The following is a 26044-nucleotide window of genomic DNA, read 5'->3' as shown; positions in this document are numbered from 1 at the left end:
GGAACTTACGACAGTAATGAAGTAAGTAAAATTTCTATTGCCGAGACGGTTGTTAAGTGAATTATGCCCCGTTTTATGACCTTTCTTGCCACCATTGTTAAGTGAATCACTGCACTTGTTAAGCTAGTAACCCGGTTGTTAAGCGAATCTGGCTTTCCCCATTGACTTTGCTCGTCAGAAAGTCTCAAAACGGGATCAAGTGACCCTGGGACACTGCGACCGTCATAAATACGAGTCAGTTGCCAAGCTTCTGAATTTTGATCACGTGACATGGGATGCGGCAGTGCTTATAAGTGTGAAAAATGGTCATGTCACTTTTTTTCAGCACTGATGTAACTGGAACATTCACTAAATGAACTGCTGTAAGTTGAGGAGTTTCTGTACCCAGTCTTTGTTGACTGGATATATGCATGGTGTTAAGCCAACATGCAAACTCTTGGCTTGGGTTCAATACGGACTGGATCATTGTGGCCTGCAAATCATAGTTTATGGTTTAGCATATGAAGCCACCTACTCCTGTCTTTTGGAGCCATCAAATGTTTTTTTTTAATGGCGGCCACCTACTTTCTTCATCCTTATGAACGCCTTATCTCTCTCCTGATAGACTCCCATTCAACAATTAAAAAATAGAATAACAGAGTTGGAAGGGACCTTGGAGGCCTTCTAGTCCAACCCCCTGCTTAGGCAAGAAACCCTACACCACTTCAGACAAATGGCTATCCAACATCTTCTTAAAAACTTCCAGTGTTGGAGCATTCACAACTTCTGGAGGCAAGCTGTTCCACTGATTAATTGTTCTTACAATCAGGAAATTTCTCCTTAGTTCTAAGTTGCTTCTCTCCTTGATTAGTTTCCACCCATTGCTTTTTGTTCTGTCCTCAGGTGCCTTGGAGAATAGTTTGACTCCCTCTTCTTTGGGGCAACCCCTGAGATATTGGAAGACTGCTATCATGTCTCCCCTAGTCCTTCTTTCTATTAAACTAGACATACCCAGTTCCTGCAACCGTTCTTCATATGTTTTAGTCCCCTAATCCTCTTTGTTGATCTTCTCTGCACTCTTTCCAGAGTCTCACCATCAAATTCAATTCGGATTAATCGGATCCAACCTTGAGATCAGCCAAGGTCAGCTTGGAGAAGTGACAGGCCAAGAACGAGACTTTGAACTTGCTTGCTGATCCCTCCCTCGTGCCTTAGCTTTTTCAGCAATGCTGACTGACCTCTTGGATCTGCCGAGCAGTACAATTTGGTTGCAGAGATTAGCTCTGGAGTTGGTTCTGGACTGGGACAATCCAGGCGAAACTAGAAGAAGGGAAATCCAGGCAGGATTGGAAGGGAGCAGAGCCAACAATAGAACGGAAAGGCCACAGAAGAGGGTGGAGACACACAAAAGAAAAGACCGACTGGTTTAGAAAAACAGAAAAAGTGAAGGAGTTAAGGGACAAGGAAGACTCAGAATACTATACAGTTTGGGAAAATAAATGGATAAATAAGAGGAACGTGAAAAGTACAGCTTAGAAACATAGATGTATAGATATAGGAATAATTAGGAATGCATAAAAATGTATCTGAATAGTAAATGCTTATGTTAGCACTGTCAAAAAGGATTGTAACATACTTTTAAAGATATTTGCATCTCAATGTTTTAAATTCTCAAGAAAGTTTTTTTTTCCCTAAAAAAAAAAAGAAAAAAGCCAAGTCAAGCAGAAAAAGCATGCAGATCTGGAGACTTCCTGACACATCGCATTTCGTGTATGTCCAGAACTAATCAAAGTTAACCCTAAGTTAGGAGGTTTCACTGCTGGGGCTAAGCATGTTGGTTAACTCGTGGCTTCATGTGTCCAATGGGTGAGAAAGAGAGTCATGCCATAGCTATCATTCTGCCCCAACTAATTTTTGATTTGGAGTAGAGATATGTTTCTTAACAGAATCTGAAGAACGGTTGCAGGAATGGGGTTTGTCTTGTCTAGTGAAAGGAAGGACTAGGGGTGTCATGATGGCGGAATTCCAGGATTTGAGGGGCTGCCACGGGGGAAAGGGGAGTCAGCCTGTTCTCCGGAGCACCCGAGGGTGGCTTAGGGAGCAATGGATGGAGACTAATCAAGGAGAGAGGCAACCTGGTACTAAGGAGAAATTTCCTAAATGTGAGAGCAATCAACCAATGGAAGAGCCTCCCTTCAGAGGTTGTGGGTTCTCCTCCATCACAGGAGGCTTTCAAGAGGACACTGGACTGTCCCTTGTCTGGAAGGCTATAGGACAGTGATGCCCAACCTTTTTCTAAAGGTGTGCAAAACTGCGCGTGCTATCGCACACGTGTTTTGTTTGTTGTTTGTTTGTTTTGTTTTATTGGATTTATATGCCGCCCTTCTCCCAAAGGACTCAGGGCGGCGTACAGCATTAAAAAACACATATTACAAAAGTTAAAAGGAAATTAGAAACAATCCCAAAAAACAAACCCAATTAATATAACACTAACATTTAAAAAATTAGATAAAATTAACAGGCCAGGCCGGCTTGCTGGAAAAGCCAACTTTTTAGCAATTGCTGTCCTCCACTGAACAACGGTGGCGAGCAAGGTCGTAAAATGGGGCAAAGCTCACTTAAGAATGGTCTCGCTTAGCAACAGAAATGTTGGGCTCAGTGGTGGTCGTACGTTGAGAGGACTATCTATATTTCCAAACCAAGGGAACCCCAAACTCGCAAGTCAACGGCATTTCTAAAGCGGACCACTTTTCAAATAAATCAATCAATAAGTCAGCAAGCAAAACACCCCTTCCTTTCTGTAAAACTGACAACCCAAAGTCTCAAAATCTCTACTCTTGGTTGTAGTCGAAAGAAGCCAGGAATGTGACTGCAAGGCAAGGGGATTCGGTTCATTTGAACTCCTGCCACAGCGAAGGTGCCATTGCATCTTTTTCCCACTGTGGAAACCCCCCCCCCACACACACACAAAATCATTGAGTTTGTTGTCTGCACCTCTATAACTGTCTGGTTTGGCTCTGCAACCCAATAAGACAGACGCAGACTTCAGAGGATAATTGGAACTGCAGAAAAAAAAATGACTGCCAACCTGCCTTCCATTGAGGACCTGTACACTGCACGAGTCAAAAAGAGGGCAGTGAAAATATTTACAGACCCCTCACATCCTGGATGTAAATTGTTTCAACTCCTATCCTCAAAATGACGCTATAAGGCACTGCACACCAAGACAACTAGACACAAGAACAGTTTCCCCCCGAACGCCATCACTCTGCTAAACAAATAATCCCCACAACACTGTCAATAATGTACTAAGAATGTATTACTATTATTCTTCTCTTCCTTCCTAGTATCTATCTATCCCTACTTATGACTATAACCATGTTGCTTGTATCTTTACAATTCATATTGTTTTATTTACTTCCTTGTATAATTTGATTGCTTATTAGTAACCTATAACTATCACTAAGCGTTGAATTTTATGATTCTTGATGAATGTATTCTATTTTATTTCTCTTTATGTCCACTGAAAACAGCTGCACCAAAGATAAATTCCTTGTGTGTCCAATCACACTTGGCCAAAAAAAAATTCTATTCTATTCTATTCCTTATTCTATTCTATTCCATTCTATTATGTTCTATTCTATTCTAGTCCTTATTCCATTATATTCTAGTCCTTATTCCATTCCATTCTGTTCTGCTCTATTCCTTATTCCATCCCATCCCATCCCATCCCATTCCTTATTCTATTCTATTCTATTCTATTCTATTCTATTCTATTCCATTCCATTCCATTCTATTCGATATGCACCAAAGGCAAAATCCTTATGTGTCCAATCACACTTGGCCAATAAAGAATTCTATTCTATTCTATTCTATTCTATTCTATTCTATTCCAGTCCATTCCATTCCATTCCATTCCATTCTATTCGATATGCACCAAAGGCAAAATCCTTGTGTGTCCAATCACACTTGGCCAATAAAGAATTCTATTCTATTCTATCCTAGTCCTTATTCCATTCTATTCTAGTCCTTATTGCATTCCATTCTGTTCTGTTCTATTCCATATTTCATTCCATCCCATCCCATTCCTTTTTCTATTCTGTTCTATTCTATTCTATTCTATTCTATTCTATTCTATTCTATTCTATTCTATTCTATTCTATTCTATTCCATTCCATTCCATTCCATTCCATTCCATTCCATTCTACCCTATTCTATATGCACCAAAGGCAAAATCCTTGTGTGCCCAATCACACTTGGCCAATAAAAAATTCTATTTTATTCTAGTCTATTTGGGAGTGGGGAGAACCGTGCCGGGCCTCCGTCCCTGCTCTTTGTGGCAGCAGCCCTGCTCCATTTCCTCTGCAGACTCAATAACAACCCCACCTCCCAGAGGGGAACTGAAAGGAAGAAGCGTTTTGGCAGAAGCCTTCATCTTTTCTGCGCCCACATGGTTGCCGAGAGGGAGTCCGGGTTCCTTTCCCAGAGATGCGGGCTGCCTTCCAGATCGCCTCTGCAGCAATCTCGGGAGGTGCAAGGAACCTGCCCTTTGGTATCTGGCAGAGCCCCGTCTCTTGGCAAGGGCTGGAAGCTGGGCGTGGATGGAAGGCCAGAGCGTGGGCTACTCCATGGCTCCGTCAGCCAGGAGGCCAAGCGGCTGCACGGCTGGAGGAGAATTGCTGGGAAGGAGCCCTGAGTTGGGAAAGTTGATCTGTTCTCTCCCTCTCCCTCTCTCCCTCCCTCCCTCCCTCCCTCCCTCCCTCCCTCCCTCCCTCCCTCTCTCTCTCTCTCTCTCTCTCTCTCTCACACACACACACACACACACACACACACACACACACACACGGAGCTGAACATTTCTCCCTGCAATCGGCTGAACTATCCCCATCCATCCGAATTACGATACAGATTGCTAGCAATCATCCTTTCGCTTCTTCAAATAATGAAGACAATATATAATATAATAACAGAGTTGTAAGGGATCTTGGAGGTCTTCTAGTCCAACCCTACACCACTTCAGATAAATGGATATCCAACATCTTCTTAAAAAATGCCAGTGTTGGAGCATTCACAACTTCTAGAGGCAAGTTGTTCCACTGATTAATTGTTCTTACAGTTAGGAAATTTCTCCTTAGTTCTAAGTTGCTTCTCTCCTTGATTAGTTTCCACCCATTGCTTCTTGTTCTACACTCAGGTGTTTTGGAGAATGGCTTGGCTTCCTCTTCTATGGGGCAGCCCCTGAAGTTTTGGAACACTGCTATCATGTCTCCCCTGGTCCTTCTTTTCATAAAACTAGACCTACCCAGTTCCTGCAACCCTTCTTCATATGTTTTAGCCTGCAGTCCCCTAATCATCTTTGTTGCTCTTCTCTGCACTCTTTCTAGAGTCTCAACATCAAATTCACTTCCCAGTGGTGCTTTCCAGTGCCCTCATAGTTCTTATTAAACATCCAAAATGGGCTTCTTCTTCTTTCTTTCTTTCTTTTTTGCTTTTGGAGAAGAAACACAAGCATGGGTGAACCCTGTCCCATCAAAAGCAACACTTCCCGAGGCGGCTTTTCCCCTGAAATGGCAGGACAGTTGGTTTTATTTTGGGGTGGTTTTTTTCCAAGAATTGGGGGAAAGAAATGGCGTTCTTCAAGCATTGATGAAGGTGCTTTATTCCAGCCACAGAGTTCTTAGTTTCAAGAAAGCAGCAATAAATCAAAATAGTCTCTTCAAATTCTTGTGCTGAATTTCTCTAAAAGGAAGGATGTTCCCACAAAGGTTTGATCCACCCATCAGTCAATGTTCTCCCTCGCCCAACCACCACCAAAGGAGAAGACCCAAGAACTTGGTGGAGAGGAGGGAGAGGAGGAAAAACTTTGGTGAACCTTTCTGGTTAGCCATAAAACACCAGCGAGAAAAATGTGTTCATAAAAGAGAATCTGTGTAGCTCAGGGTTTGTTTGTTAGTTAGTTAGTTTATTTGGATTTATATGCTGCCCTTCTCCAAAAGGACTCAGGGCGGCGTACAACATTAAAAAACATACATCCCAAAAGTTAAAAAAAAATTAAATCCATATCCAAAAAAACAAACCGAATTTAAAAGACAATACATTTAAAATAAGTTAAAAATTAACAGGCCAGGCCGGCTTGCTGGAAAAGCCAACTTTTTAGGGCGCGTCGGAAGGACCGGAGGTCAGGGATTATGCGGAGCTCCGGGGGCAGCTCATTCCAGAGGGAAGGCGCTCCCACAGAGAAGGCTCTCCCCCTGGGGGTCACCAGCCGACACTGCCTGGCCGACGGCACCCTGAGGAGGCCAAAGCTGTGGGATCGTACTGGACGGTGGGAGGCTACTGGTGGCAGTAGGTGGTCTCGCAGGTACCCTGGGCCTAAGCCATGGAGAGCTTTAAAGGTCATAATTAATACCTTGAATCGCACCAGGAAGACAACCGGTAACCAGTGCAGGCTGCCTAAAAGGGGTGTAACATGGGAGCACCTAGGTACCCCCATGACAACCCGCGTGGCCGCATTCTGGACCAGCTGGAGCCTCCGGGTGCTCTTCAAGGGCAGCCCCATGTAGAGAGGGTTAAACCTGTGGGGCCTTTGATGCTTGGTGGTTTTCTCCAAGTACCAAACTAGGTAGTTTGGTAGTTTCATTGCCAAACTCAGGAACATCATTGGTGCTTTCTGAGTCAAATTGCAGCATTGTTATTTCGTTTTCTAGAATATTTATTTCTCATGATCCCATTTAAGGAAAGGAAAGCATTTCTGGCTGATTGCCTCCTGACATTTGGTATTGCCCAAATGAATAATTAAATGATTTGGATATTGATATGCAATCTAATGCATTTTATTATAAGCGATCCAAAGAGATTCAGCTATGATGGCAATTCCCTAAAAAGTTGGCTTTTCCAGCAAACCGGCCTGGCCTGTTAATTTTTAACTTATTTTAAATGTATTGTCTTTTAAATTTGGTTTGTTTTTTTTTGGATATGGATTTAATTTTTTTTTTTAACTTTTGGGATGTGTGTTTTTTAATGTTGTACGCCGCCCTGAGTCCTTTTGGAGAAGGGCGGCATATAAATCCAAACAAACAAACAAACAAACAAAGGAATCTCTGCACACAGTTCAGGGTTGAACTGCGAAGTCCTTGGTGCTCTCGGAGCTTGGTTGTTTCTTTGCATATGTTTCATTACCCAACTAGGTAACATCATCAGTGCTGGGGAGGAGGTTTCCCTCTTTTTATATGCTAATGGCTTGCAGTACTAGTAACTACACTCCCTACTAGCACTGATGGTGTTATCTAGTTAGGCAAGGAAATGTCTCCAAGGAAGCAACCAAGCTCAGAATGCACCAAGTGACCCCACAATTTTGGACTTTATGACCCAGGCCAGAAAAATCCCAGGTGCACCATCCCTGCAAAGTATAAAAGAAAAATACAGATTTAGAACATTCAATGCCTAACAATATACTACTGCTCTTCAGGAATCCCCAGATCGACTGTGCAATACACTCTGCCCAAAATTAGAGCTGATTTTGCAGCCCGCCATGCCAAGAATTCATTTCTGCTTTCTCTAGAACTTTGCGGCTACTTGATCTACTTATTGTCACCAAAATATGAGCATTTCCAGAGCCAGCTCTGCTATTAGAGCAGTGTTTCTCAACCTCAACAACAACATGTGGGACTTCAGTTCCCAGAATTCCCCAGCCAGCCTGCAGAGGGTAGACGCTAGTTGCTTCTACCAAGCAGGAAACTATTTTGACTTTAGAGTTGGTAAGCAAATGAACCAGGGGCACAGTCAGTGGATGAATTTATATTTTACCAGTAACAGGCAGTACATATGTTTCTCTGATCAAATTCAGGACTTGGTTAGATGAAGATCTTTAACTCTTTTCTCCTATCCATCTGTTACCCTGTAAGAGTTAAGATGGGTGGCCAATAAATTTAGTTATATATAAAGTGAAATACCACTCATGCATCATCACAAAATCTCCAGAACCTTAAAGCCTACGAAGATGAAATTTGGCATATATGTTCCTCTTGGCCTCTAGATGCTCGCTAAGAAAGGATTTTTTGAAACGACCATCAGATCGTTAGTATTTCTTATACAGTATTATATTAACATGCTCTGATGCTAAGGAGTTAGATGTTCTACTCCCCCTCCCCACCTCAAAAGAACTCTGTTCTAACTGCCAGTTGCCTGATATTAACATGTTCTGATGCTAAGGAGTTACATTCTACATCAATTTTCAAGCTTTACGTGTCAATTTATTAAGCCCAATCATACCTACTCATTAATTTTCAAGCTTTAAATGTCATTTGATCAAGTCCAATCACATAGCTTCATAGCGAAGCACGGATATCCAACTAGTAAATAAATAAAAACTGGGAAGAGTAAGCGCGTGTACTGTATGTCTTAATATAAAAGAAAAAAAAATATCATTCTCAGCAATAGAAATCCTCCCCTGGAATGAAAGGTAGGCACAGGGAGCTGAGCACCAGAACAAGTCCAGGTACTTCCTAACCCATCACCTTCCCTTCCCCATCTGATCAGGATCAGCCGTATTGGAAGAAGAATTTCTTAACCACTTTGCATAGCTTAGTTGATGCATCCAAGTAAAGAAAGGTGTGGGATGCTGACATGGCAATGAGTTATTAAAATAAATTACAAAGAACAGTATTTCCATTTTTTTAAAAAAAGAGAGAATATGCAGGTTAAGAGAGAGCAAACATTTGTAGCAATACTGCCCTCTAATGGTTGTTTGTGGGATATACGCAGGACTGGTTTCTTTGTTGGATTTGTTGGTAAGGCACCAGGCTAGAGACTCTGAGTTCTAGACCCATCTTTGGCACAAAGCCAGCTGAGTGACCTGGGCCAGTCCCTTTCTCTCAACTCTTGGAAGCAGGCAAGGGAAAACCACTTCTGAAATCTTGCCAAGAAAATTGCAGGGACTTGTCCAGGGAGTCTCTGAGAATTGGACATAATTGAACAGAAAGGGTGGGGGGGGGGGTGGATTTCGTATCAGAGTATTCCAAAAAAGATTCTCACAAAAGACAATGATTTCATGAAAATCATGAATTTGCAACTTCTGTCACATTCACCCCCCCTTCCCCTGCAACCTTCTTCCATCGGAAGATGTTTAAAATGTCCACTTGGTCTCACACACATTTCATCCAAGTCTCTTAATTCAAAATAATACTGCAAGCTCTTTGTCCTTCAAGCTTGTAGCAAAAGGTTTAGATTAATGTAGGATTAAAAACAGAGAAAGGAAAGGAAAGGAGAAAAGAAAGGAAGAGAGAGATGGAAAAGAAAGGAAGAGAGAGATGGAAAAGAAAGGAGAAAGGAAAGGAAGAGAGAGAGATGGAAAAGAGAGAAAGAGAGAGATGGAAAAGAAAAAAGAAAGGAAAGGAAGAGAGAGATGGAAAAGAAAGGAAGAGAGAGATGGAAAAGAAAAAAGAAAAGAAAGGAAGAGAGAGATGGAAAAGAAAGGAGAAAGGAAAGGAAGAGAGAGATGGAAAGGAAAGGAGAAAGTAAGGGAAAGGAGAAAGGGAAGGAAACAAGAAAGTGAAGGAAAGGAAAGAGAGAGGGGAGGTAAGGGGAAAAGAAGGGAGGGAGGGAGAGAGAAAGGTAGGTCTCTGCTTTGCCTGATGTGGAGTGGTTTGTATACTTGGCATGGACCCACATTGCATCATCAAGTAGAACCATGGTTGGCATGGGAAAAAGACCTCGGAAGATGGGGTGACAAGATGCTTAGGGAACAGTCGGATAGAAGATTACACAGCCAACAGTTCAGAAATGGGCAGAACAAGAGACTTGGGAGTCACCTAAGTTCTCAGACTGTAAAAAAAGAATGGGAGAAATGTACCTTCAGAGCTCAGACTTGCAATGTTCTGTTCATATAGCTTTCGAATAAAATAGAATTAGATCATCTGGTTGTGATTCCTATCTGGTTTGCCTTGCAGCCAGGGCAGCTGCCTTGCCATGTCCTCATTACCAAGGTTCTAGTCCATCATCTTTATTCTTTTTTTCATTTCCCCCCCTCAACAGACACTCAATTTCTCAAATGTAATGAAGACGCATCTATAAGGAGGGGGATTCCTGACCTTAAAATGTTCTGCAAATAATATTTGCATCAGCCATGTTATTTTAAAAAATGCCTTTCGATCGAGCAGAATAGTGAGAAAGCAACACCACAAAAATTATAAATACATAATGTTATAAACATTATATAATGAATATTTGTGTTATATTTGTTGTGGGGAGGAAGATGGGCCAGTCTTGGAGTCTGGGGAAGGCTCTGATGGGGGCTCTGTGTGGGAGGCAGAAAGGGGACCGGGGCCGTTCGACAGTTATCAGCTGCCTTCGGAGTCAGACATCAGTGAGGCAGAAGAACAGCTGGAGCCTGTTCCCAGTGTGCACATGCACAGAGTTGCCAGATGAAGGGAACAGCTAAGGAACAGGGGTCAACTTGGGAGTAAGGCCACAGGTGGACAATGAATGGCCCCTCCCGGAGGAAATAAAAGAGGAACAAAAGGGGAGGGGAGTTTGCAGGAGACCATTAGTTCGCTTCATTGGTTCGTGACTCTCCAAGACTCCTTGCCAAGTTCTGCATATATCAGCCTGTCAGCTCTCCAAGCCAGAGAAGGTCTGTGACTGTAAATCCTCCCTTGAAAGACTTTGCTGGATGTGAATTCACAGTAAATTAATAAAAGGGGTTTTTGTCGGGACAAGGAGTTTGCTTCGTGCTCTCAAGAAGCCTGGGTCAGAACATTATTTGTTCCTTTGAGTCAGTCTGGATTTCTAGCAACTTCCTGCAGACAAATCCCTGCAATTTTCTTTGGAAGGTTTTTTGAATTTGCTATTGCCTCCCTCTGAGTCCTAAGAGAGAAGAACTAGTTTGAAGTCACTCCTCTGGTTTTGTGCCTAAGGCAAGACTAGAACTCTCCTGGTTTTTAGCCTGGTATTTTAACCACTAGACCAGACTGTCTCTTACTTTGCATTTTAGTTATTTTTGATTCCTAGGGATAACATGAACAAGACTCTGCAGGTTGTTTTTTTTTTTTAGCAAGGCTTTTCAGACGTGATTTGCCATTTCCTCCTTCCTGGGGCTGAGAGAGGATGACTGGCTCAAGGTCACCCAATGGTTTCATGCCTAAGGCAGAACTAGAACTCACGACTACTGGTTTCTAGCCCGCTGCCTTTGTCCATGGCATAAAACTGACACACAAACACAAATGAAAAGAAGCATTTCAATAAACAATAGCCATGTTTCATGTGACACATGGACAATTAAAATGGTTCAGCCGCGTCATGATATCTAGCATTAATGACGTAACTCAGGCCATTTACAGTGCACAATGACACTATGACACCCACAAAATCATTGTGGCTTGTCCTGGGAAGTCACATTAGGGCCTTGGGAGAGGAACTTGCTGAATCAACTGATCATGAATGGATTCATTCAATGAAACCAAACACGAATTTTCGGAACAATCTCTCGTCTTTTCATTGGTAGGCTTCCCTATTTCTCTGCACATAGGAAGCAGATCCCCACATTCTAAGCAAGGGTTTATTTCTGGGTACTCACTTGCATGTTCACATTGTTGGAAGAAAAGTCCTTCTGGGTTCAGTTCCAAGTGGGGAAAAAGACACTGGAAACATGGAAGCTGCTTGGAAAGATGGTTTAATGGTGGGCAGGATCACATGGCTTGAGATGCTGGGTGGGGGGGGGAAGGAAAGAAATGCCGAGAGTGCCTGGGTTTTATGCCCTCTCTGGGCATTTGCATTTGATTGGTTGTCAGACTCCCATGGGGTCATGCAGAGGTCACTTTGTAGTTTGTCTGTGTCCCAGGCTTGGTTGAGCCATGCTGGGTGATGATGTAATGAAGGGGCTTTGAGCAATTCCTACTATGGCTCTGCCTGAAAGAGGTAGATCTTTGTTATGTAGAATAGACTGGCCCAGGCCTTAATGGCCCATTGACAAGGGGGTGGGGCTGAATTTCTGTCCCCCTTTTAGGGGGAAATATTCTGTCCTTTAATATTTCCTAAAATATCACAATTTTTCTAGGAGAGGGGTGAGTGCTAACTTCCTAGAAGCAGTGTTCCAATATTTGAGGGGCTCCTACAAAGATAAGAGGTCAAACTATTTTCCAAAGAGCCAAAAGGCAAGACAAGAAACTATGGATGGAAATTAACCAAGGAGAGAGAAGCAACCCAGAACTAAGGAGAAACTTCCTAACAGTCAGAGCCAATCAATGGAATACCTTGCATTCAGAAGTTATGGGTGCTCCACAGTGGTGGGTTTCAAATTTTTTTAGAACCTCTTCTGTAAGTGTAGCCTGCTTTGTGGGAGTGGCTTGCTGGCCATGTGACCAGGTGGGAGTGGCTTGCCGGCCATGTGACTGGGTAGGCGCGGCCAACTTGTAAAATGTGGTGAAACTCACTTAACAACGCTCTTGCTTAGCAACCAAAATGTTGGCTCAGAAACTCTGGCATTTGAAGCATGCAAGTCTTAAAGCTGTCAAGTTGCAAGACCCTTGCACCCCTAACCCTTTAGAAACTCCCCCCAGGGGTGTTCAAACTTGACAGCTTTAAGACTTGTGGACTTCAACTCCCAGAATTCCTCCTCTCGCTCTTCATCTTGATGATGTGCGTACGGGCGGGGGGAGGGAGCTGGAACCGGCTCTAAACGGCACTGTAGATTTCTATAGGTTAGAACTGGCAGGAACCCACCCCTGGTGCTCCATCACTTCAAGAGGAGACTGGACCACTATTTGTCTGAAACGGTATAGGGCCTCCTGCTCGAGCGGTGGGTTAGACTAGAAGACCTCCAAGGTCCCTTCCAATATTCAATATTCCCCTGAACATTCTATATTCTAGAATTGGTTGGAGTCACTGGTGCATTCCGGCAGAGATTACTACTGCCAGTTTGCTCAGGGACGCGCTGTGCACATGCGCACTTGATGCGTGCTGTGCGCGCATGCACAGTACAACTAAAATTGCTCTGCACATGTGCAGAAGCAGAAAACAAGATGGCGCCACCGGGAGAACTGCTCCAGGGGCGTGGCAGGGCTGGGTCACTGCCGGTTCCAGCAACCCAGGCCACTAAGCCACTACCGGTTCAGCCGAACCGGTCCAAACCGTTCAGAACCCAGCACTGGTTGGAGTTTTTCTATGCACATCGTGCAGCCAACTCTGGTTCTACATCCAGTGAATTGCCTTGTCTTCAGATTGGGGGGGGGGTTGTGCTGAAGAAGGAAGGGCTGTGTTTCTGGCGTGTAGGAGGAAGACTGTGAACGGTCCTTTGAGTACACTCAGGGCTGACTCAGAGTCTGCTAACAGGGTGTTTCTGTTATCCTGGCCCTTCCCTGTTTCCTTTCTATCTTTAGATAACAGCCTCCTTGCTGCGAATATATATGAGACTCATTGTTGTGCTACTGAACTCCCATTAGAAGAGGGGAAAAAATGTAGATAGAGTGGGAGTCAGAAATATTTCTGGCTCAGTTTCTTTTGGCCCCAAAGGCCAAATGAATTCCCTGTTGTTGGGAATCTCTGGGATTTAAATTTTAGCTGCTGCTTCATGTGCCTCTTCTTGATGCTCTTTGAGTTCCATTTTGCACGTACCTCCAGACTTGCAATGTTCACCGGGCAGAGTGCTCGGGCCACCACAGGCGCCCCCCCCCGACGCGAGCGAGGTTGAGCTGGCCACGCCCACCCTAGCCACACACACCCCCCCCCCAGCCTCTCCCCACCCCCTAGTCAAACACAACCCTGATTCGGCCCCCAGTGAAATCAAGTTTGACACCCCTGGTCCAGATCGATGTAGGATTTCACTTTGGAGGTGAGGCCCTCTATGCATCTGATGGCGTCGGCTGCACCCCACAAAAGCATAGGCACCTTTTAATAAAATGTGTTCACCAAAACCTCTGTGGACCTCATCCCATATGTGAGAGGTTCCTTAGGGGGAGTGTATAAGTGCACCACTGTGCCTATTGCCCCTGTCACGGTTTCAGTCTTTTCCCCATTTTGTTTCTATCAATTTATAATTTTTGCTTGATGAATTTTTTATATATACATACATATATATGTGTATGTGTGTATGTGTGTATATACACACACACACACATATATACATATACATACACACACACATAATTCATCAAGCAAAAATTATAAATTCATAAAACAAAATGGGGAAAAAAGACTGAAAACGTGACAGAGGCAATAGGGGTTATACACACACACACACACACACACACACACACACACACATATATATATATAATATGTGTGTATGTGTGTTGTATTTGTGCTGATAAATAAATAAAGGGAGACTAGTATAGATGTATTTCAAGTTATTTAGCTCTCATCAGCTAGCCATATCCTTACTGGGATTTGAACTAGCTGATGAGAGCTAAATAGCTTGAAATAGATCGATACTAGTCTCCCTTTATTTATTTATCAGCACAAATACAACACAAATGTAACAAAGGCAACATTTAAAATATGGTTTTCTGCCTGGATGGTCTCCTGGAGTGAGCCGAAAGACAGAAAAGGGAAGCATATATATATATATATATATATATATATATATATATATATATATATATATATATATATATATATATATATATATATATATATATATATATATATATATATATATATATATATATATATATATATATATATATATATATATATATATATATATATATATATATATATATATATATATATATATATATATATATATATATATATATATGTTGTATTTGTACTGATAAATAAATAAAGGGAGACTATTTAGGCATACCAGGGGTTGTAACACAAATATATATATTCTACTAAACTTCTGATTTTATGTCTCCATAAATTAACATGGCTCTCCACCTGCAATGTCCCTATACCAAATTGATCCATGGAGAAAAATATATTCATTTTCACTTCCAGACTGTAGATTTCCCAGTGAGAATCTCACTATACAAAGCTGAACATTTTGGAGCCATTCGAATGGTTTGATGGTTTATTTATGCATGTATGCATTTATGCATGTATGTATTTATTTATTTGTCAAGCATCTATAAGGTAACCGATATAAGTATAAACATGATTATGAATACATAAAATGATACAAATAAATGGGGACAGTAGGACAGGGATGGCAGGCACTTTGGTGCGCTTATGCACGCCCCTTACAGACCTCTTAGGAATGGGGTGAGGTCAACAGTAGACAGTTTAAGATTAAAGTTTTGGGGGTTTGGGGAATGAAACCACGGAGTCAGGTAGAGCATTCCAGGCATTGACCACTCTGTTGTTGAAGTCATATTTTCTGCAGTGGAGTTTGGAGCTGTTTACCTTAAGTTTATATGCTCATGAATTGTTGTGGCTGAAGCTGAAGTAGTCATTGACAGGTAGGAGGTTGTAGCAGATAATTGTATGCACTTACGCTTAGGTCAGACCGAAGGCAAACCATCAAGAGGAATTAGCAGTTGAAGGCGACAGTTGGGTTGGGACGGTGGGCAGGCAAAACCACAGCATAACTGCTCAAGTTGAAGGGCCGATGAGACAAAACAGAGAGGCTGGGAGTACGAGTGGGTGAATGATGTGCAACCAGATCATATCAGCCTGGGAGCCTTAAGAAATTTGCAAGGCAAGGCGAGACCACTACCCCTCCTCCTCCTCCTCCTCCTCCACCACCATCTATTTCAGGAAAGGGGAAACGGCAGTTAGAAAACCACAGATACTGTCTCGCATTCAGACAGCAGCCATCCCTTCATGATAGCAAAAGCAACCCAAATGAACGAAAGAGGAATGCCCAATAGGAAACAGGGGGTGAAAATATATATATAGAAATCCTAGAAAAAGAGACCCAAAAGAGGGATGGGGGGGGGGAAATGAAGTCAGCTGGAAGTGATGTTTGAAGGAGGAATCGCTAACAATGGGGAGGAAATGCACAAAGCACATCTGAAAGGAGAATTATTTGAAAAGGATTATTTGCACGGTTGCCCGTTCTTCAACATTAGACGATTTCTCCTTTACGGAAGAAATTGATGGATTGGGTTCTGCCGGGTTTAAAGTTGGAAAGAGACACTAGGAGATAATGTGAGCAGAAAAGGCAAGCGGTATTTCTCAACCTGGGCAGTTTTAAGACGTAACAGTAACGGAGTTGGAAGGTACCTTGGAGGTCATCTAGTCCAACCCCCTGCTCAAGCAGGAGACCTATACTAGAGAGTTGAACCGCCGAACTGCCGACCTTTCTGAGCGACACGCTCAGTGTCCTAGCCACTGAGCCACCTAGTCAGTGTGGACTTCAACTCCCAGAATTCTGGGAAGTCCACACATCTCAAAACCGCCATGGTTGAGGAACACTACCCATGAAAGTTGCAAATGTGCCATGAAATCTTTGAACAAAAGAATGGCATTTCCCCAGCCACCAAGCATCTTGTAGAACAATAATCTTGTAGAAGCATCAAAGAAGGTAAAGAGATAGCTGAGGAGGAAAACAGGATATAGGAAACTGGTGGAGTCCTTGGTGCTCTCTGAGTCTGGTTGTTTGCTTGCAGACATTTTCATTATCCAGCTACATAACATCATCAATGCTATTATGCTAATAATCAAAACTGGCACTGATTAAGGTACCTAGCTGGGTACTAAAATGTCTGCAAGCAAACAACCAAGCTCATAGAGCACCAAGGACTCCACAATTCAATCCTGAGCTAAGCCTACAAACTTGAAATTTGGCACGTATGTTCCTCCTGGCTTCTAGGTGCTCGCTAAGAGAAGGGTTTTTCGAAATGACCATCAAATTTCTTATACAGTAATTAATACGCTCTGATGCTAAGGAGTTCTACTCCCCTTCCCCACTTGAAAAGAATTCTGTTCCAACTGCCAGTTGCCTCACATTCCATTACCTCAGTTCAAACTGGCAGACGTTGCATTCCTTCACTAAGGAGCAGTCTGAGGCTCCTTACAGTACTAAATGTCAGTACCTCACCAAAATGTCCATGCCTTCCACCTATGGAACTGTTTTGGACTCAAGGAGGCAGGAGAAATATTCCCTTATGTGTTTCAATCACCGACCGCCACTGAGCTTGAACTGGAGTGAACCGGATTTCTCCTGCATTGCTCGATCACATCGTTTCATCGTGAAAGCATGGGTATCCAGCTAGTACAACTATAAATAGGACAGGAAGGTGGTGGCAGGGATTTTTACAAAATGCTTTGCTAGAAGAAGTGGTTCTGAATCTTATTAGAAGAATGCCTTTGGAGAAAGTGGTTATACTACCATTTTTCACCAAACTGCTGTGGGACTTAAGTCTAGGGCACTGTTTCTCAACCTTGACAACTTAAAGATGGGTAGACTTCAAGCCCCAGAATTTAGTTCTGGACCTTGGGAATCCAGAAGTTGTCAAGAATGAGAAATCTTGGTCCATGGTATTGGACCAGTCCTGAGGAGTTCCATATAAAACTTACCACTTAGACGAGTTCATTGGATGACTTTGTCAATGGACTAATCTCCATTGTCTATCAAAAAAAACAACAACAACAACAACAACAGATATTCGAGCTGCTCAGAACCGCTCCAGAATAGATTCATCTCAAAAATCACAATTGCAATTTGGAAGGAAATCTTACTAAAATTCAGGTAGAAAAACAGAAATCCCTTTGAACAGGAGATACGAGGCTTTTGGCATTCTTTCCAAGCAAGGATGGGAGTCAGGAAGGAATTTCCAGAAGGGACAGGATTTGGGGACAAGGTCAGGGCCTCTCTAGGATGGGTGGGGAGACCAGATGGACTGCACATCCGGCTTATGCCACTCTCAGCCTTACCAGGTGAATCAGACAGGAAATGTGGCTAGACAAGCTAATTCTACTTTATTATAAAGCTACATTAGCAGAATCGTGCAAGCCTAAAAGTATAAATCTCCTGCCATCTCTTTTGCAGACTGAGAAGCTAAGGAAGGTCCCTTCTGAGCCTCTATCTCCATATACTGTGTGGCCGTGGGCTTTTGTTGTGGCTCAGTTGCTAAGTCATATCTGGCTCTTGGTGACCCCATGGACCATAGCATGGAGACCACATCCTCCACTATCTCCCAGAGTTGGCCCAAATTCATCTTCATTATGTTGATGACACTGTCTGACCATCTGATCCTCTGCTGTCCCCTTCTCTTTTTTGCCTCCTGTCTTTCGCGGAATCAGGGTGTTCTCCGAGGAGTCCTCATCAGGTGGCCAAGGTATTTGGGCTTCAGCTTCAGTATCTGTCCTTCCAAAGGACAATCAGGGTTGGTTTCCTTTACTATTGACTGATTGGATCGCCTTGCAGGCCAGGGGGACTCTCAAGAGTCTTCTCCAACACCCCAATTCAAAAGCATGAACCCTTCAGCGCTCCGTCGGTCCAACTCTCACAGCCATACATTGCAACTGGGAAAACCAGTAGTCATTTGCCTACATGGTGATGTGTCGTCTTTTTAATATGGTGATTAGGTTTGCCATAGTTTTCCTCCCAAGGAACCATGTCTTTTAATTTCATTGCTGTAGGCCAGGGATCAGCAACCTGCGGCTCTGGAGCCACATGTGGCTCTTTTATCCCTCTGCTGTGGCTCCCTGTTGCTGGTTGGCTCCACAATTGATAGGCCTTTAGGTTAGGACTGTCACTGCGTTAATTGGTTTGCTAGCTGTGCTGAGATTTATTGCGCAGGTCACAGTTCTTTATCTGACAAATGATTTAGTGCGCCTGCTCATTCACATTCCTTAACTTTCACCTTCTGATCTTCGGTTCGCCTGCCAAGAAGGTGGGCAACATAGCTCTTGCCAAGAAGTAGTTAGTTGGGTTAGCACTTTTGTATTTTTATTTTCTTTTATATTAAAAATGTTTTTTTATTACATCTTGCTTCGGGTTTATTTTCGCTTATTTCAAAAGTATGCTACAAGGAATGCCAAGATCCAACACCTCCTTAATTCAGGGCGGAACCTCCCCCCTAACAAGGACAGGTAGAGGAAAAAGGATGCCACCTCTAGGAGGAGACTATGATGAGTGAACCGGACTTCCGGTCGGATCCAGAATTGAACGGGGGGGGGGGGGAGGGGGCCTTCCGGTTAGGACCTTTGTGGCTCTTGGAATGTTTAGGGTTGCCGACCCCTACTGTGGGCTGTGCCCTCTCTTATTTGATTGTTCCCTAGCCAGCATCTCTTTGCCATGCCTCCCCAGGTCATTCCCACCTACAATTACAGGAACCGAGAATCCTAGCATAGATGCTGGGCAAAACTGGCTTATTTTTCTAGTGTGAAGGGAGGGGATGAATGGGGAGGGTAGCAGGAAGGCGATCAGTGCTGGAGCTTAATTTGGGCACCAAGAACTGACTTTGCTCCCTGCAGAAATCCGATGGCACTTTTGGTTCTTTTCAGAAATCCAGGGCATCACTCACTTCTGTGGACATTTGTGCTTCAGTTGAAAATGAGAGGAGGGATGCTGCTCCCCTTACAGTGGGCCTGTTTCTAAACAAAAGAATGTTTTCCAAGGCTTAGCTGTCAGGCTGAGAAATACCAGCTTCGACTTTCCTTGAAGGCTGAACCTGTCCAGGAGGAGCACAGAAGGACTCCATTTTCATTCACGCTACTCTTTAAACGTTGCTGATTTAGAATCGGGCGGTTTGGTTTGCGTGATCAGTATCAGTATACACATCCATTGTTAACAAGCAGTGCCTGGCACCAAACTGTAAGACTTTCCACTCCATCGTGAGATAAGAGCTGCCATACCCGCTCTCTCTTGGGCAGAGCAGACGAGGTGCCTGCCCATTTTTACTGAGAAGGTCTATCACAAATGGATGAAAAAAGTATGAGAAGCTTCTGGTTCTCCTTTAAACCTTAAGCCAGGGGTGTCCAAACTTGGGAACTTTAAGACTTGTGGACTTAGCCTCCCAGAATTCCCCAGCCAGCATGGGATTCTGGGAGTTGAAGTCCACAAGTCTTAAAGTTCCCAAGTTTGGACACCCCTGGCTTAAGCGGTTTGGTCTGTTAACATGCCCATCATTCCTCAGGGACTTTCAGGAATCCAGTTCCATAATCCAGCCCTCTAGAGAGAGAAAATGATGTGAGTGAGGTTAGATTTTCACAATTTATTCTATAAAAGTTTGCTCTTCATATTTTCTAATTTACTATAAGCTGGTCCTTTAAACATGATGAGCAAAATGGCACAAAATGGTTGCAGCCTAGGTTTGAAGGAGGCCTTGGTGACATAACAAGCAGATTTGTTTTTCAATTCCTTTCCTAAGGATTGAGCAGGGGGCTGCCACAGAGAGGAGGGGGTCAAGCTATTTTCCAAAGCACCTGAAGGCCAGACAAGGAATAAGGGATGGAAACTGATCAAGGAGAGATTCAACCTGGAAATAAGGAGGAACTTTCTGACAGAGAGAACAATCAACCGATGGAACAGAAGTTGCCTTCGGAAGTTGTGGGAGCTTCATCACTTGAGACTTTCAAGAAGAGACTGGACTGCCACCTTTCAGAAATGGTGTAGGGTCTCCTGCTTGGGTGTGGGGTTGGACTAGGTAACCTACAAGGTCCCTTCCAACTCTGTTAATCTGTATTTTATGTATTCTTCCATATGAAACTTGCTTTGTTTCTAGCAATTGCCCTCGATCCTGAGGGCAGGATTAGTTGTAATGGATGGAAACCTATCAAGGGGATTTCCAATGTAGAATTACAATAAGGAGAAATTTCCTGATAGTGAGAACAATTAATCGGTGGAGTGGCTTACCTTTGAAAGTTGTGGGTGGTCCATCATTGGAGGTTTTCAATAAGCGATTGGACAACCATTTGACTGGAATCATATGGGGTTTCTGCTTCAGCAGGGGGGTGGATTGGAAAACCTCCAAGCTCCTTCCCAACTCTATTAAGGAAGGGAAGGGGAAAAGAAGGAAGGAAAAAAGGAAGGAAGGAAGGAAAAGGAAGGAAGGAAGCAGGCTCCTCTCAGAGGTGGGATATGATTATACCCATTTAACTTGTTTGTTTTGTTTGTTTGTTTGTTTGTTTGTTTATTTGGATTAATATGCCGCCCTTTTCCAAAAGGACTCAGGGCAGCGTACAACATTAAAAAACATACATCCCAAAAGTTAAAAAAATAATTAAACCCATATCCAAAAACAAACCGAATTAAAAGACAATACATTTAAATACGTTAAAATTAACAGGCCAGGCCGGCTTGCTGGACTTATTCCTCTGCTCACTATATTCATCTCTTCAAACACCCTTCCTCAAAGATTGTTCATCTCCGACCTACATAAGGCAATGCAACATTTAATTCAAGAGCTAAACCAAACAGAAGGTATGCACAGGAAGAACAGTAGCATAATGGAAACAAAACACCAAAAGCAACATGTGCCATGCGCATAACTGCAACTGAAAAGAAGGTTGGGAACAGTCACTACCAAAGTTTTGTATTTTTAAGGGTGCCACCATCCAGCCATAGATGCCTCCTTGTGCCCTTAGTTTATGATTAACAAATATTTCAATAGTCCACACCTCAGAAAATGGTTTCGGCTGAGCTAATTGTACAGGTAGTTGGGGATATCTGATAATGGATGAAGGAGTCAACTCTTTGTTGACTGGCTTAGTTGATAAGTCAGAGCCCGTATCTCGCCAACTCCATTTTGAATTTGCTCTTTCTGAGGGAAGCATCGTCTGTTTCTTATTCTGCGCATGAAAATGCTAGCAACCATGCTGAGGGTCTTGGCCGCTCTGACAGCAGTTCTAGGTAAGGAATTTGGCAGCTGAATTCAAAACAAGGGGGAAATTATGGTTTTGTTCTTTTAAGACCTTGAGCTCTGAACATGAATGTGATATTTGGGGATGCAGAAAAGTTGAGAATGGACGTTCAGAGGTATCTCCTTTAGTGATTCTGTTTTGGAGAATTCACAGTTCTTCAACGTGTGTGTAGTTTTATCCCTTTATTTCTGGTTACTGTTGGAATTCCGCTTGGTAGTGGGATTTTGGTGGAGATTGTACCTTTCTAGACTAGATTCCTTCTTTCGGTGGCTTTGGATGCCATAAAAAGATACTTTCCCTCCAAAATCTCAGAAATTAATGCCACTCTGATTTTGTTCTGAATACTGGGGTTTATTGATCAATTCCATTAATTGCATGTTTCACTTGGCTTTTAAAAAATGGTTCATGCATGTTTTAAGAAATGGGCTCCTTGATGTGTTGGCTCAAGTGCTCACTGGACAGAGAAGTGATCTGGGAAGAAAAACAAATATATAAATTCAACTTTTGGAACGGTTGCAGGAACTGGGTATGGCCAGTCTAGAGAAAAAGAAGGACTAGGGGAGGCATGATAGCAGCATTCCAGTATTTGAGGTTATGCCACAAAGAAGAGGAGGTCGACTTATTTTCCAAGGCACCTGAAAGCAGGACAAGAAGCATTGGGTGGAAACTAACCAAGGAGAGATCCAACTTAGAACTAAGGAGAAATTTCCTGACAAAGAGACACAATTAGCAATGGAACAGAAGTTGCCTTCAGAAGTTGTGGGTACTTCATCACTGGAGGTTTTAAAGAAGAGATTGGACAGCCACTTGTCTGAAATGGTATAGGGTCTCCTGCTTGAGCAGGGAGTTGGACTAGAAAACGTCCAAGGTCCCTTCCAGCTCTATTCTGATTGATTGAACTAAGCAGAAGGTTAGAAATTTTCCCATGTGAGTTCAACGTATGTGTACGATGTACTCAAACTGAATCTGGGCAGATGGAGTTCTGAGAGGTTACCTTTAGAGAAGAGGCAGCCATCATTCTGGCACACCAGAAGAAAGTGAGGACACTTCTGGATCCTTGGTCTCCAAGACACAGATAGTGACCAAGGGAGACTAATATCAGCTTCGGTTGTTCGCTCAATTCCATCCTTTCCGGAAAGAAAATTACCTCAATTTCCTTTTACCAGTGGTGTAAAAATGCAGATTTCCAGATTTGACTCCTCTTATGTGCTCTGCATGAAGTGGAGTCTGGACCTAGTCCTGAGAATCCATTTAGAGATCCAGGGATTTGGGTTGATCTTTTCAGATGTATCCACCCTGTTGGAGAGAAAGTTGTGTCCGTGTATATGTGAATGGTCTTGAAAGTAGGCATCTAGCCAGAGCAAAGGTTAATGAGCAAGCTCCTTACGTGGACTGAAAGAAAAGGCAAACTTAAGAAGGGATAAGAAATAGATGGATCTTGGCTCCTACTATTTCCATCATTTTAACAGATATAGAGCCTTTGAAACTTTGGAGAAGAAAGAAAGAAAGAGAAAGAGGGAGAGAGAGAAAGAAGGAAGGAAGGAAGGAAGGAAGGAAGGAAGGAAGGAAGGAAGGAAGGAAGGAAGAAAGAAAGAAAGAAAGATAATCAAGATGGAGCTAACATTTGGAGTCTCATAGCAGATTGAAAGAAAAAGGAACAGGGAATTAAACCTCCAATGCTTACTACACTCCATAGATGTCCTCAGAGTGTGATCAAAATTTTTTAGATGGCAGCCACAATGGTGCAATCAAAGTTCCATAGTTTTTGATGTGTGTCACGTGTGGATGACATCATCATGACATTTTAGACAATCACTGTATCTTCTGCTCCATTCCACCTGCTTCTTGCTATTGGGAGCCTGAAAAATGCCACTACTATTATAGTTGTGCCGGGAACACCAAAGCCCTTCCAGATTGAAAGGATTGCCCAGGGGACGCCCATTTGGGGGTCTCTTTTCATGCCCCGGTTAAGCTTCCCACCGAAATGGTTCCTGTCTATTTATTTGCAATCACCCACTTTCGAACTGCTCAGTTGGGAGGAGCTGGGGTGTGTGACAGAGCTCACCCCATCCCGCAGCAGCAGCAGGGTCTCAAACGCAAGACTGCCGACTGTCGGCCCAGTGTCCTAAACTCATGAGCCACCATGTTCCCTGAAAAGTGCTATAGAGGGCAACCTGGATTCACACATGTCAAGCCACACACAAAAAGGGAGATAATGGAAAGCAAGCATTGGAAATGAAGCTTTGGCAGAGGGAGAAGAGATGGTTTCTGAACAAAATATAAAGAGATGGGATCCCTCGTTCTACCCTCTCCACTCACTTAAACCAAGAGTGAAATTCAGCAGGTTCTGAGCGGTTCTGGAGAACTGGTAGCGGAAATTTTGAGTAGTTCGGAGAACCGGCAAATGCCACCTCTGGCTGGCCCCAGAGTGGGGAGGCAATGGAGATTTTGCAGTATCCTTCCCCTGCCACTCTCACCAAGCCAAAGCCACAGAACCAGTAGTAAAATGTTTTGAATTTCATCACTCACTTAAACCCAAGTTGCCAGAGATTTTGGGATCTATTCTTTGCCTGCTGAGTTGATCTCTCAGGCAAAAAGTCAATCTCTCTACTGAATTTTTTAAAAGTTGCCTTTTAAAGCAGGGCCATAATTGTTGGTTTAATTTATTTTGTTCTTTTAACCGTTTTTTAATATCTAGGCTTTTAATCTACGTCATTCTGTAAACTGGCACGAAATCTTGGTCATATACTAAGAGAGATTATTTGATAGCAAATTCTTGGTCTCAGCTTTGCCCATCAGCTGAGCATCCTCTTCAGATGTTTTGATCACAATCTCATTGTTTCCAGTCAATCTCTAATTGCCTATCTGCAAAAGATTCTCAGGCCCCGAGAAATATAAATGAACACTGCAGATGTGGGGAGGGGGGATTTGTTTCCCCCCCCCCCCAAAACCACATTTTTCACCATTCTATGTAAAAATGAGCTTGTAAATTTGTGGTTCAAAATGAAAATCAGCTATGCAAAGAGGAAAACCGAAGTTCTCACTAAGCTTGGACCAACCATCCATCATTAAACTGTGCTCTATATATTGTTACTAGCTGAATAGCCGTGCTCTGTTATGAAACTATGTGATTGGGCTTGATAAATTGAAATTTACAGCTTGAAAATAAATGAGAAGTTAGGATCGGCCTCTCCTCTCCCCTTCTCTCCCTCAGGCTTGCCCCACAGAGGCCTCTCCTATCTTATCCCCTTCCCTCCCTCAGGATAACTCCCTAGCATCAGAGCATTTTTCAGGCGGGGAGGGGGAGTAGAATGTCTAAACTCCCAGCCCGTAAGCCGGATAAGTCATGTGCTGGCCACGCCCACCCCCAAGTGGCAGTTGGAACAGAGTTATTTTCAGGTGTGGAGGGGGAGTAGAATGTCTAACTCCTTAGCATCAGAGTGTCTTAATAACACTATAAGAAATACTAATGATCTGATGGTCATTTTGAAAAATCCTTAGCGAGCACCTAGAAGCCAAGAAGAATAGTACGTGCCAAATTTCAAGTTTGTAGGCTTTACGGTTCCGGAGATTTCGTGATGATGCATGAGTGGTATTTTACTTTTATATATATATATATTTATATGCATGTTTATCACTATTATTAATTTGAAAAAAGGCATGAAACTTGGATGTTGATTTTGATGATGTGCAGTCTGACCCAGAATAACAGAGTTAGAAGGGACCTTGGAGGTCTTCTAGTCCAACCCCTGCTTAAGCAGGGGACCAGAAATCATTCCGGACAAATGGTTGTCTAATTTCTTTTTTAAAAAGTTGAAGACTTCCCAGGCTAACTCTGTTATCAGAGCATTTTAGACTTTATTACCAAAATGCAACTTTATTGCAAGAATTCATAAATATTTCTTTATGACTAAATAGAAATTCCATGATCTTAATTAAATGTTAAGGCAAATGCAACAAAATAAACATTTTTATTTTAGCTCGTCCCATAGATTATTTCTGGGAGTGATGTGACCCCCAACTTGCCATTTAACAGCTAAGGGAAGTCCTTAGCTTGGGGAAAGAGTTGTGCATTTAAGTTTCATTAGAATCCATTTCTGATAGAATGGGTGGATCACTCAAACTCCATTGATAAGGGTGTCCATAGGGATAGGGCTAAAAAATCAAGATAGCAGCTGGGACCTGTGTGGTTGAAGCCCTACTTCTCATGTGCAGCGCATATAAAACAGAAGCCGTGCTTTGATCACATAACCACATAACTTGATTTTTCTAATGTCTAATGTCAACTCGCAAAGCATACCTGGGCTACTCTCAA

At 42.9% G+C, this 26044-nt stretch overlaps 1 protein-coding gene across 1 annotated transcript in view; it reads left to right on the top strand.

Annotated features, from left to right (window-relative positions):
* The window catches only part of RAB39B (RAB39B, member RAS oncogene family), a 404112-nt gene that overhangs the window by 205092 nt on the left and 172976 nt on the right, over nt 1-26044 (top strand). The gene's annotated exons all lie outside the window — the stretch shown is intronic.

This window comes from Natrix helvetica, assembly GCF_964273705.1.
Source record: "Natrix helvetica genome assembly, chromosome: 11".
Lineage (NCBI taxonomy): Eukaryota > Metazoa > Chordata > Lepidosauria > Squamata > Natricidae > Natrix > Natrix helvetica.
This window is presented reverse-complemented; position numbering and strand designations above follow the sequence as displayed.